This window comes from Ictalurus punctatus, chromosome 13 (genome assembly GCF_001660625.3).
Source record: "Ictalurus punctatus breed USDA103 chromosome 13, Coco_2.0, whole genome shotgun sequence".
NCBI classification, from domain to species: domain Eukaryota; kingdom Metazoa; phylum Chordata; class Actinopteri; order Siluriformes; family Ictaluridae; genus Ictalurus; species Ictalurus punctatus.
This window is the reverse complement of record NC_030428.2, coordinates 2,612,802-2,625,556: the sequence shown is the minus strand read 5'-3', so window position 1 is coordinate 2,625,556 and position 12,755 is coordinate 2,612,802. Positions and strand designations below refer to the sequence as shown.

General features: G+C 42.1%; 7 non-coding genes across 7 annotated transcripts; all 7 read right to left on the bottom strand.

Moving 5' to 3' along the window:
* Positions 1–368: 368 nt before the first annotated feature.
* On the bottom strand, positions 369–451 carry trnal-aag (transfer RNA leucine (anticodon AAG)). The gene has a single exon. It is a non-coding gene; the product is annotated as a tRNA-Leu (tRNA).
* A 1,864-nt stretch (positions 452–2,315) lies between these two features.
* Positions 2,316–2,397, bottom strand: trnas-uga (transfer RNA serine (anticodon UGA)). Its single transcript has one exon. It is a non-coding gene; the product is annotated as a tRNA-Ser (tRNA).
* A 2,538-nt stretch (positions 2,398–4,935) lies between these two features.
* trnas-aga (transfer RNA serine (anticodon AGA)) lies at positions 4,936–5,017 on the bottom strand. Its single transcript has one exon. It is a non-coding gene; the product is annotated as a tRNA-Ser (tRNA).
* Positions 5,018–8,500: 3,483 nt separating this feature from the next.
* Positions 8,501–8,582, bottom strand: trnas-aga (transfer RNA serine (anticodon AGA)). The gene has a single exon. It is a non-coding gene; the product is annotated as a tRNA-Ser (tRNA).
* An 867-nt stretch (positions 8,583–9,449) lies between these two features.
* On the bottom strand, positions 9,450–9,531 carry trnas-uga (transfer RNA serine (anticodon UGA)). Its single transcript has one exon. It is a non-coding gene; the product is annotated as a tRNA-Ser (tRNA).
* Positions 9,532–12,059: 2,528 nt separating this feature from the next.
* Positions 12,060–12,141, bottom strand: trnas-uga (transfer RNA serine (anticodon UGA)). Its single transcript has one exon. It is a non-coding gene; the product is annotated as a tRNA-Ser (tRNA).
* A 376-nt stretch (positions 12,142–12,517) lies between these two features.
* trnal-aag (transfer RNA leucine (anticodon AAG)) lies at positions 12,518–12,600 on the bottom strand. Its single transcript has one exon. It is a non-coding gene; the product is annotated as a tRNA-Leu (tRNA).
* Between the last annotated feature and the right edge of the window lie 155 nt (positions 12,601–12,755).

Here is a 12,755-nt window from a genome sequence, read left to right as displayed (position 1 = left end):
CCTTGCTTCAGCATGGACCACTGTCTGATCGTATTTGATCCATGCACTTTGTTTCAGAATGTATAGGCTTCCGTTAGGGACCCTGCTCAGGTATTTCGGCAACACAACGAGGCAGTGTAGTTGGTTCCCTCGGCAACCAGCCACGGAGCGTGCCATAGAATCAAGACAGTGTTATAGTTTAGGACTAGAATGGGCTTCAGTGAACAACTCTTAAGCATAGTGTGGCAAACAGAAGCTTAAACCTGTTTGTAAGCGTTCTAAACTATACATTTCAAGTGACTTACTTCAAAATGAATTCCATGCAAAGAGGAACTACGTTACAAACAGTCTTTCAGACCCTCGACCGAAGGTGCAGCAACTGGTCAGGTTGTCAGAAGTGGGATTTGAACCCACGCCTCCAGAGGAGACTGCGACCTTAACGCAGCGCCTTAGACCGCTCGGCCATCCTGACACACTGACGCTGTGCGTCGTGGACCATGCACGATGCACATTATGTTGACCATATGAGTCGTATATACACTTGTCTAACTGGTCGAATATCTAGTGATTTAAAGGGAACCCATGCAGTATTTTGACCCAAATGTTTCCAGGAGAGGACAACACTTTTTAAGGTGACATACCTGGATTTTTAACGGCTCCATAGCTTGTCATACAAGCTTGGGTAACAGCCACAGCAATCCAGACACTGAGATGAACAACGCCCGAGTCTGGCATCTCACAATTCAATAGTGGGCAAGCGGTAATATCTGACTGAAGACTTTGTACAATAGCAGGTATGCAATGATTGTTTACGCTTATTGATAATTCTTACGGTTGATAGGGAAGAGGTCACTCAGCATTATTGTTACAACTGATACCCTAACAATGGCTCTGACCTGTCTGAATCATTTGGTAAGTGCTACTTGTTGGGGTAGTTGCTTGTTGCTTACAAGTTGGGGCAACTTTCAGTGAATTTGGACACCACGGATGTGTGAAACTATAATCACATTCATCGTTGTTGAGATTCTAACTTGAGTCTTTCTCTTCATAAATATTTCTTAAAATTCTTGCACAGATATTTAGTGAAACATACGCTGAAATCTCTTAGAGCAATACCTTTGAATACATCAGTGAAAGCATCATTTGGCTGTGTACCTACTCTCAATCTAGAGTGATAACTGCCTGTCAATGTGTGAATCACCTGGTTCATTCACATGGAGTGATCTGCCATCATCACTTCTATTGTCACATTGGATTCTGTGGGTTGGACTGTGAATCATCTCAAGTTATGATCAGACTCTGAGCATTCAAAGGAACAACACTTGACTCAGGCCCCTCAGAATGAAATGGTGGTCAACTGGTAAATTCTCAGTGGACAACTTCTAGGATAGCGGGAATGTAGTGATTATATTTGTTGTGGTGAATGCGGCAGGAGAAGATGCAAAGAAGCAGACCACCCATCTGTCTTATTGTCACGGTCGTTATTCTATCAATGGCTCTGACCTTCCTGAATGGTAAGTGCTATTTGTTGGGGTGCTTTTGGGTGATTGAAGCAACTAAAGATACTTCCTTTTTTTTTCTTCATTTTATTATTTATTGATTGATTGATTGATTGATATTTTTTTGTTTATTCATTTATTTATTTATTCGTTTATTTTTTCAATTGATAAAACGTTAAACAGTTCGGACAACATCCAATACTTTCAAAAGAAAGCACAATTAGACTTCTTCAAATAGGAGCACTTGATTTACAATATGTTCATAAGCGCTTCTCGTTGGGGCGGTCTCCTCTGTGCATTTGCCTTTACCGTCTTCTGTGACTGGTGCAATGTGTCTCTGGATGTTACCCCAGTTGTATCACATATACTTCGGTTTTAATGTCATTTTCTGCAAGCTTTGGTACCTTTCAGTGACAGCAATAATAGGAAATGTTGAAACCGTAATATTGTTTCACTTCATAAAGATTTAGTTAAACTGTTCCCAGTGTATTTGGTGTAATTTATTCTGTGTACAGTTTTTTTCTTTCTTTATTTCTTTATTCACATGAACTGCTTAATGATCGTCAGCGATTTTGTCCCTTTGGATTTGGATGTGGGTTGGATGCGAACCATCATCTGGGCAGCTCCTGAATGTTTAAAGGAACAACACCAGACTCTTGGGTCCCTCAGAATGAAAAGCATTCATTCAATTGGTAAATTCCCAGTTACAACAGCAGGTATGCAACAACTGTAAACTTTTAATAGCATTTAAGGTACATGGTGTTTCAGGGAAGAATCCAGACAGGTTTGTCCTCACTCTTGCTACCCCAGCACTGGAATCACAAACCAAATCTCAGACGTAGTTGGCAGGATTCGGACCTGCGCGGGGAAACCCCAATGGATTTCAAGTCCATCGCCTTAACCACTCGGCCACAACTACGTAAAAAGCCTTGCTTCAGCATGGACCACTGTCTGATCGTATTTGATCCATGCACTTTGTTTCAGAATGTATAGGCTTCCGTTAGGGACACTGCTCAGGTATTTCGGCAACACAACGAGGCAGTGTAGTTGGTTCCCTCGGCAACCACCCACGGAGCGTGCCATAGAATCAAGACAGTGTTATAGTTTAGGACTAGAATGGGCTTCAGTGAACAACTCTTAAGCATTTCATAGTGTGGCAAACAGAAGCTTAAACCTGTTTGTAAGCGTTCTAAACTAAACATTTCAAGTGACTTACTTCAAAATGAATTCCATGCAAAGAGGAACTATGTTACAAACAGTCTTTCAGACCCTCGACCGAGGGTGCAGCAACTGGGCTGATTGTCAGAAGTGGGATTTGAGTCCACGCCTCCAGACTGCTACCTGAACGCAGCACCTTGGACTGCTCTGCCATCCTGATCTGGAGAAGAAGCTCAAGTTTGAACCCCAGAATGGGCTACAAGGAGGAGTTCAAACTTGAACCCTAAACTATGCAGGGACATTTCAAGGGATTTCTTGAAAGAGGAACAGCCAAACAACCCCTCAACAGAGTGCAGCAAAGGCTCTAAATGTCAGGAGCGGGATATAAACCCACGCCTCCAGGGGAGACCGCTCGGCCATCCTGACACGTTGAAGCTGCGCGTCGTGGACCGTGCACGATGCACATTATGTTGAGTCGTGTGCTAGTCGTATAAACACTTGTCTGACTGGTCGAATATCTACGGGCAGTGATTTAAAGGGAACCCATGCAGTATTTTGACCCAAATGTTTCCAGGAGAGGACAACACTTTTTAAGGTGACATACCTGGATTTTTAACAGCTCCATAGCTTGTCATACAAGCTTGGGTAACAGCCACAACAAACCAGACACTGAAATGAACAACGCCCGAGTCTGGCATCTCACAATTCAATAGTGGGCAAGCGGTAATATCTGACTGAAGACTTTGTACAATAGCAGGTATGCAATGATTGTTTACGCTTATTGATAATTCTTACGGTTGATAGGGAAGAGGTCACTCAGCATTATTGTTACAACTGATACCCTAACAATGGCTCTGACCTGTCTGAATCATTTGGCAAGTGCTACTTGTTGGGGTAGTTGCTTGTTGCTTACAAGTTGGGGCAACTTTCAGTGAATTTGGACACCACGGATGTGTGAAACTATAATCACATTCATCGTTGTTGAGATTCTAACTTGAGTCTTTCTCTTCATAAATATTTCTTAAAATTCTTGCACAGATATTTAGTGAAACATACGCTGAAATCTCTTGGAGCAATACCTTTGAATACATCAGTGAAAGCATCATTTGGCTGTGTACCTACTCTCAATCTAGAGTGATAACTGCCTGTCAATGTGTGAATCACCTGGTTCATTCACATGGAGTGATCTGCCGTCATCACTTCTATTGTCACATTGGATTCTGTGGGTTGGACTGTGAATCATCTCAAGTTATGATCAGACTCTGAGCATTCAAAGGAACAACACTTGACTCAGGCCCCTCAGAATGAAATGGTGGTCAACTGCTAAATTCTCAGTGGACAACTTCTAGGATAGCGGGAATGTAGTGATTATATTTGTTGTGGTGAATACGGCAGGAGAAGATGCAAAGAAGCAGACCACCCATCTGTCTTATTGTCACAGTCGTTATTCTATCAATGGCTCTGACCTTCCTGAATGGTAAGTGCTATTTGTTGGGGTGCTTTTGGATGATTGAAGCAACTAAAGATACTTCCTTTTTTTTTCATTTTATTATTTTTTGATTGATTGATTGATTGATATTATTTTGTTTATTCATTTATTTATTTATTAGTTTATTTTTTCAATTGATTAAACGTTAAACAGTTCGGACAACATCCAATACTTTCAAAAGAAAGCACAATTAGATTTCTTCAAATAGGAGCACTTGATTTACAATATATTCATAAGCGCTTCTCGTTGGGGCGGTCTCCTCTGTGTATTTGCCTTTACCGTCTTCTGTGACTGGTGCAATGTGTCTCTGGATGTTACCCCAGTTGTATCACATATACTTTGGTTTTAATGTCATTTTCTACAAGCTTTGGTACCTTTCAGTGACAGCAATAATAGGAAATGTTGAAACCGTAATATTGTTTCACTTCATAAAGATTTAGTTAAACTGTTCCCAGTGTATTTGGTGTAATTTATTCTGTGTACAGTTTTTTTCTTTCTTTATTTCTTTATTCACATGAACTGCTTAACGATCGTCAGCGCTTTTGTCCCTTTGGATTTGGATGTGGGTTGGATGCGAACCATCATCTGGGCAGCTCCTGAATGTTTAAAGGAACAACACCAGACTCTTGGGTCCCTCAGAATGAAAAGCATCCATTGGTTCAATTGGCAAATTCCCAGTACAACAGCAGGTATGCAACAACTGTAAACTTTTAATAGCATTTAAGGTACATGGTGTTCCAGTGAAGAATACAGTCAGGCTTGTGGTCATTCTGTCTACCCCAGCAACGGAATCACAAACCAAATCGCAGACGTAGTTGGCAGGATTCGAACCTGCGCGGGGAAACCCCAATGGATTTCTAGTCCATCGCCTTAACCACTCGGCCACAACTACGTAAAAAGGCTGTGCTTCAGCATGGACCACTGTCTGATCGTATTTGATCCATGCACTTTGTTTCAGAATGTATAGGCTTCCGTCAGGGACCCTGCTCAGGCATTTCGGCAACACAACGAGGCAGTGTAGTCGGTTCCCTCGGCAACCATCCATGGACAGTGCCATAGAATCAAGACAGTGTTGTAGTTTAAGCCTAGAATGGGCTTCAGTGAACAACTCTTAAGCATAGTGAGGCAAACAGAAGCTTCAACCTATTTGTAAGCGTTCTAAACTTGATTTACAATATATTCATAAGCGCTTCTCGTTGGGGTGGTCTCCTCTGTGCATTTGCCTTTACCGTCTTCTGTGACTTGTGCAATGTGTCTCTGGATGTTAGCCCAGTTGTATCACATATACTTCGGTTTTAATGTCGTTTTCTGCAAGCTTTGGTACCTTTCAGTGACAGCAATAATAGGAAATGTTGAAACCGTAATATTGTTTCACTTCATAAAGATTTAGTTAAACTGTTCCCAGTGCATTTGGTGTAATTTATTCTGTGTACAGTTTTTTTCTTTCTTTATTTCTTTATTCACATGAACTGCTTAACGATCGTCAGCGATTTTGTCCCTTTGGATTTGGATGTGGGTTGGATGCGAACCATCATCTGGGCAGCTCCTGAATGTTTAAAGGAACAACACCAGACTCTTGGGTCCCTCAGAATGAAAAGCATCCATTGGTTCAATTGGTAAATTCTCAGTACAACAGCAGGTATGCAACAACTGTAAACTTTTAATAGCATTTAAGGTACATGGTGTTTCAGGGAAGAATCCAGACAGGTTTGTCCTCACTCTTGCTACCCCAGCACTGGAATCACAAACCAAATCTCAGACATAGTTGGCAGGATTCGGACCTGCGCGGGGAAACCCCAATGGATTTCAAGTCCATCGCCTTAACCACTCGGCCACAACTACGTAAAAAGCCTTGCTTCAGCATGGACCACTGTCTGATCGTATTTGATCCATGCACTTTGTTTCAGAATGTATAGGCTTCCGTTAGGGACCCTGCTCAGGTATTTCGGCAACACAACGAGGCAGTGTAGTTGGTTCCCTCGGCAACCAGCCACGGAGCGTGCCATAGAATCAAGACAGTGTTATAGTTTAGGACTAGAATGGGCTTCAGTGAACAACTCTTAAGCATAGTGTGGCAAACAGAAGCTTAAACCTGTTTGTAAGCGTTCTAAACTATACATTTCAAGTGACTTACTTCAAAATGAATTCCATGCAAAGAGGAACTACGTTACAAACAGTCTTTCAGACCCTCGACCGAGGGTGCAGCAACTGGGCTGATTGTCAGAAGTGGGATTTGAGTCCACGCCTCCAGACTGCTACCTGAACGCAGCACCTTGGACTGCTCTGCCATCCTGATCTGGAGAAGAAGCTCAAGTTTGAACCCCAGAATGGGCTACAAGGAGGAGTTCAAACTTGAACCCTAAACTATGCAGGGACATTTCAAGGGATTTCTTGAAAGAGGAACAGCCAAACAACCCCTCAACAGAGTGCAGCAAAGGCTCTAAATGTCAGGAGCGGGATTTAAACCCACGCCTCCAGGGGAGACCGCTCGGCCATCCTGACACTTTGAAGCTGCGCGTCGTGGACCGTGCACGATGCACATTATGTTGAGTCGTGTGCTAGTCGTATAAACACTTGTCTGACTGGTCGAATATCTACGGGCAGTGATTTAAAGGGAACCCATGCAGTATTTTGACCCAAATGTTTCCAGGAGAGGACAACACTTTTTAAGGTGACATACCTGGACTTTTAACAGCTCCATAGCTTGTCATACAAGCTTGGGTAACAGCCACAACAAACCAGACACTGAAATGAACAACGCCCGAGTCTGGCATCTCACAATTCAATAGTGGGCAAGCGGTAATATCTGACTGAAGACTTTGTACAATAGCAGGTATGCAATGATTGTTTACGCTTATTGATAATTCTTACGGTTGATAGGGAAGAGGTCACTCAGCATTATTGTTACAACTGATACCCTAACAATGGCTCTGACCTGTCTGAATCATTTGGCAAGTGCTACTTGTTGGGGTAGTTGCTTGTTGCTTACAAGTTGGGGCAACTTTCAGTGAATTTGGACACCACGGATGTGTGAAACTATAATCACATTCATCGTTGTTGAGATTCTAACTTGAGTCTTTCTCTTCATAAATATTTCTTAAAATTCTTGCACAGATATTTAGTGAAACATACGCTGAAATCTCTTAGAGCAATACCTTTGAATACATCAGTGAAAGCATCATTTGGCTGTGTACCTACTCTCAATCTAGAGTGATAACTGCCTGTCAATGTGTGAATCACCTGGTTCATTCACATGGAGTGATCTGCCGTCATCACTTCTATTGTCACATTGGATTCTGTGGGTTGGACTGTGAATCATCTCAAGTTATGATCAGACTCTGAGCATTCAAAGGAACAACACTTGACTCAGGCCCCTCAGAATGAAATGGTGGTCAACTGCTAAATTCTCAGTGGACAACTTCTAGGATAGCGGGAATGTAGTGATTATATTTGTTGTGGTGAATACGGCAGGAGAAGATGCAAAGAAGCAGACCACCCATCTGTCTTATTGTCACAGTCGTTATTCTATCAATGGCTCTGACCTTCCTGAATGGTAAGTGCTATTTGTTGGGGTGCTTTTGGATGATTGAAGCAACTAAAGATACTTCCTTTTTTTTTCATTTTATTATTTTTTGATTGATTGATTGATTGATATTATTTTGTTTATTCATTTATTTATTTATTAGTTTATTTTTTCAATTGATTAAACGTTAAACAGTTCGGACAACATCCAATACTTTCAAAAGAAAGCACAATTAGATTTCTTCAAATAGGAGCACTTGATTTACAATATATTCATAAGCGCTTCTCGTTGGGGCGGTCTCCTCTGTGTATTTGCCTTTACCGTCTTCTGTGACTGGTGCAATGTGTCTCTGGATGTTACCCCAGTTGTATCACATATACTTTGGTTTTAATGTCATTTTCTGCAAGCTTTGGTACCTTTCAGTGACAGCAATAATAGGAAATGTTGAAACCGTAATATTGTTTCACTTCATAAAGATTTAGTTAAACTGTTCCCAGTGTATTTGGTGTAATTTATTCTGTGTACAGTTTTTTTCTTTCTTTATTTCTTTATTCACATGAACTGCTTAACGATCGTCAGCGCTTTTGTCCCTTTGGATTTGGATGTGGGTTGGATGCGAACCATCATCTGGGCAGCTCCTGAATGTTTAAAGGAACAACACCAGACTCTTGGGTCCCTCAGAATGAAAAGCATCCATTGGTTCAATTGGCAAATTCCCAGTACAACAGCAGGTATGCAACAACTGTAAACTTTTAATAGCATTTAAGGTACATGGTGTTCCAGTGAAGAATACAGTCAGGCTTGTGGTCATTCTGTCTACCCCAGCAATGGAATCACAAACCAAATCGCAGACGTAGTTGGCAGGATTCGAACCTGCGCAGGGAAACCCCAATGGATTTCTAGTCCATCGCCTTAACCACTCGGCCACAACTACGTAAAAAGCCTTGCTTCAGCATGGACCACTGTCTGATCGTATTTGATCCATGCACTTTGTTTCAGAATGTATAGGCTTCCGTCAGGGACCCTGCTCAGGCATTTCGGCAACACAACGAGGCAGTGTAGTCGGTTCCCTCGGCAACCATCCATGGACAGTGCCATAGAATCAAGACAGTGTTGTAGTTTAAGCCTAGAATGGGCTTCAGTGAACAACTCTTAAGCATAGTGAGGCAAACAGAAGCTTCAACCTATTTGTAAGCGTTCTAAACTTGATTTACAATATATTCATAAGCGCTTCTCGTTGGGGTGGTCTCCTCTGTGCATTTGCCTTTACCGTCTTCTGTGACTTGTGCAATGTGTCTCTGGATGTTAGCCCAGTTGTATCACATATACTTCGGTTTTAATGTCGTTTTCTGCAAGCTTTGGTACCTTTCAGTGACAGCAATAATAGGAAATGTTGAAACCGTAATATTGTTTCACTTCATAAAGATTTAGTTAAACTGTTCCCAGTGCATTTGGTGTAATTTATTCTGTGTACAGTTTTTTTCTTTCTTTATTTCTTTATTCACATGAACTGCTTAACGATCGTCAGCGATTTTGTCCCTTTGGATTTGGATGTGGGTTGGATGCGAACCATCATCTGGGCAGCTCCTGAATGTTTAAAGGAACAACACCAGACTCTTGGGTCCCTCAGAATGAAAAGCATCCATTGGTTCAATTGGTAAATTCTCAGTACAACAGCAGGTATGCAACAACTGTAAGCTTTTAATAGCATTTAAGGTACATGGTGTTTCAGGGAAGAATCCAGACAGGTTTGTCCTCACTCTTGCTACCCCAGCACTGGAATCACAAACCAAATCTCAGACGTAGTTGGCAGGATTCGGACCTGCGCGGGGAAACCCCAATGGATTTCAAGTCCATCGCCTTAACCACTCGGCCACAACTACGTAAAAAGCCTTGCTTCAGCATGGACCACTGTCTGATCGTATTTGATCCATGCACTTTGTTTCAGAATGTATAGGCTTCCGTTAGGGACCCTGCTCAGGTATTTCGGCAACACAACGAGGCAGTGTAGTTGGTTCCCTCGGCAACCAGCCACGGAGCGTGCCATAGAATCAAGACAGTGTTATAGTTTAGGACTAGAATGGGCTTCAGTGAACAACTCTTAAGCATAGTGTGGCAAACAGAAGCTTAAACCTGTTTGTAAGCGTTCTAAACTATACATTTCAAGTGACTTACTTCAAAATGAATTCCATGCAAAGAGGGACTACGTTACAAACAGTCTTTCAGACCCTCGACCGAGGGTGCAGCAACTGGGCTGATTGTCAGAAGTGGGATTTGAGTCCACGCCTCCAGACTGCTACCTGAACGCAGCACCTTGGACTGCTCTGCCATCCTGATCTGGAGAAGAAGCTCAAGTTTGAACCCCAGAATGGGCTACAAGGAGGAGTTCAAACTTGAACCCTAAACTATGCAGGGACATTTCAAGGGATTTCTTGAAAGAGGAACAGCCAAACAACCCCTCAACAGAGTGCAGCAAAGGCTCTAAATGTCAGGAGCGGGATATAAACCCACGCCTCCAGGGGAGACCGCTCGGCCATCCTGACACGTTGAAGCTGCGCGGCGTGGACCGTGCACGATGCACATTATGTTGAGTCGTGTGCTAGTCGTATAAACACTTGTCTGACTGGTCGAATATCTACGGGCAGTGATTTAAAGGGAACCCATGCAGTATTTTGACCCAAATGTTTCCAGGAGAGGACAACACTTTTTAAGGTGACATACCTGGATTTTTAACGGCTCCATAGCTTGTCATACAAGCTTGGGTAACAGCCACAGCAAACCAGACACTGAGATGAACAACGCCCGAGTCTGGCATCTCACAATTCAATAGTGGGCAAGCGGTAATATCTGACTGAAGACTTTGTACAATAGCAGGTATGCAATGATTGTTTACTCTTATTGATAATTCTTACGGTTGATAGGGAAGAGGTCACTCAGCATTATTGTTACAACTGATACCCTAACAATGGCTCTGACCTGTCTGAATCATTTGGTAAGTGCTACTTGTTGGGGTAGTTGCTTGTTGCTTACAAGTTGGGGCAACTTTCAGTGAATTTGGACACCACGGATGTGTGAAACTATAATCACATTCATCGTTGTTGAGATTCTAACTTGAGTCTTTCTCTTCATAAATATTTCTTAAAATTCTTGCACAGATATTTAGTGAAACATACGCTGAAATCTCTTAGAGCAATACCTTTGAATACATCAGTGAAAGCATCATTTGGCTGTGTACCTACTCTCAATCTAGAGTGATAACTGCCTGTCAATGTGTGAATCACCTGGTTCATTCACATGGAGTGATCTGCCATCATCACTTCTATTGTCACATTGGATTCTGTGGGTTGGACTGTGAATCATCTCAAGTTATGATCAGACTCTGAGCATTCAAAGGAACAACACTTGACTCAGGCCCCTCAGAATGAAATGGTGGTCAACTGCTAAATTCTCAGTGGACAACTTCTAGGATAGCGGGAATGTAGTGATTATATTTGTTGTGGTGAATGCGGCAGGAGAAGATGCAAAGAAGCAGACCACCCATCTTTCTTATTGTCACAGTCGTTATTCTATCAATGGCTCTGACCTTCCTGAATGGTAAGTGCTATTTGTTGGGGTGCTTTTGGGTGATTGAAGCAACTAAAGATACTTCCTTTTTTTTCATTTTATTATTTATTTATTTATTGATTGATTGATATTTTTTTGTTTATTCATTTATTTATTTATTCGTTTATTTTTTCAATTGATTAAACGTTAAACAGTTCGGACAACATCCAATACTTTCAAAAGAAAGCACAATTAGACTTCTTCAAATAGGAGCACTTGATTTACAATATATTCATAAGCGCTTCTCGTTGGGGCGGTCTCCTCTGTGCATTTGCCTTTACCGTCTTCTGTGACTGGTGCAATGTGTCTCTGGATGTTACCCCAGTTGTATCACATATACTTCGGTTTTAATGTCATTTTCTGCAAGCTTTGGTACCTTTCAGTGACAGCAATAATAGGAAATGTTGAAACCGTAATATTGTTTCACTTCATAAAGATTTAGTTAAACTGTTCCCAGTGTATTTGGTGTAATTTATTCTGTGTACAGTTTTTTTCTTTCTTTATTTCTTTATTCACATGAACTGCTTAACGATCGTCAGCGATTTTGTCCCTTTGGATTTGGATGTGGGTTGGATGCGAACCATCATCTGGGCAGCTCCTGAATGTTTAAAGGAACAACACCAGACTCTTGGGTCCCTCAGAATGAAAAGCATTCATTCAATTGGTAAATTCCCAGTACAACAGCAGGTATGCAACAACTGTAAACTTTTAATAGCATTTAAGGTACATGGTGTTTCAGGGAAGAATCCAGACAGGTTTGTCCTCACTCTTGCTACCCCAGCACTGGAATCACAAACCAAATCTCAGACGTAGTTGGCAGGATTCGGACCTGCGCGGGGAAACCCCAATGGATTTCAAGTCCATCGCCTTAACCACTCGGCCACAACTACGTAAAAAGCCTTGCTTCAGCATGGACCACTGTCTGATCGTATTTGATCCATGCACTTTGTTTCAGAATGTATAGGCTTCCGTTAGGGACCCTGCTCAGGTATTTCGGCAACACAACGAGGCAGTGTAGTCGGTTCCCTCGGCAACCAGCCACGGAGCGTGCCATAGAATCAAGACAGTGTTATAGTTTAGGACTAGAATGGGCTTCAGTGAACAACTCTTAAGCATAGTGTGGCAAACAGAAGCTTAAACCTGTTTGTAAGCGTTCTAAACTATACATTTCAAGTGACTTACTTCAAAATGAATTCCATGCAAAGAGGAACTACGTTACAAACAGTCTTTCAGCCCCTCGACCGAGGGTGCAGCAACTGGTCAGGTTGTCAGAAGTGGGATTTGAACCCACGCCTCCAGAGGAGACTGCGACCTTAACGCAGCGCCTTAGACCGCTCGGCCATCCTGACACACTGACGCTGTGCGTCGTGGACCATGCACGATGCACATTATGTTGACCATATGAGTCGTATATACACTTGTCTAACTGGTCGAATATCTAGTGATTTAAAGGGAACCCATGCAGTATTTTGACCCAAATGTTTCCAGGAGAGGACAACACTTT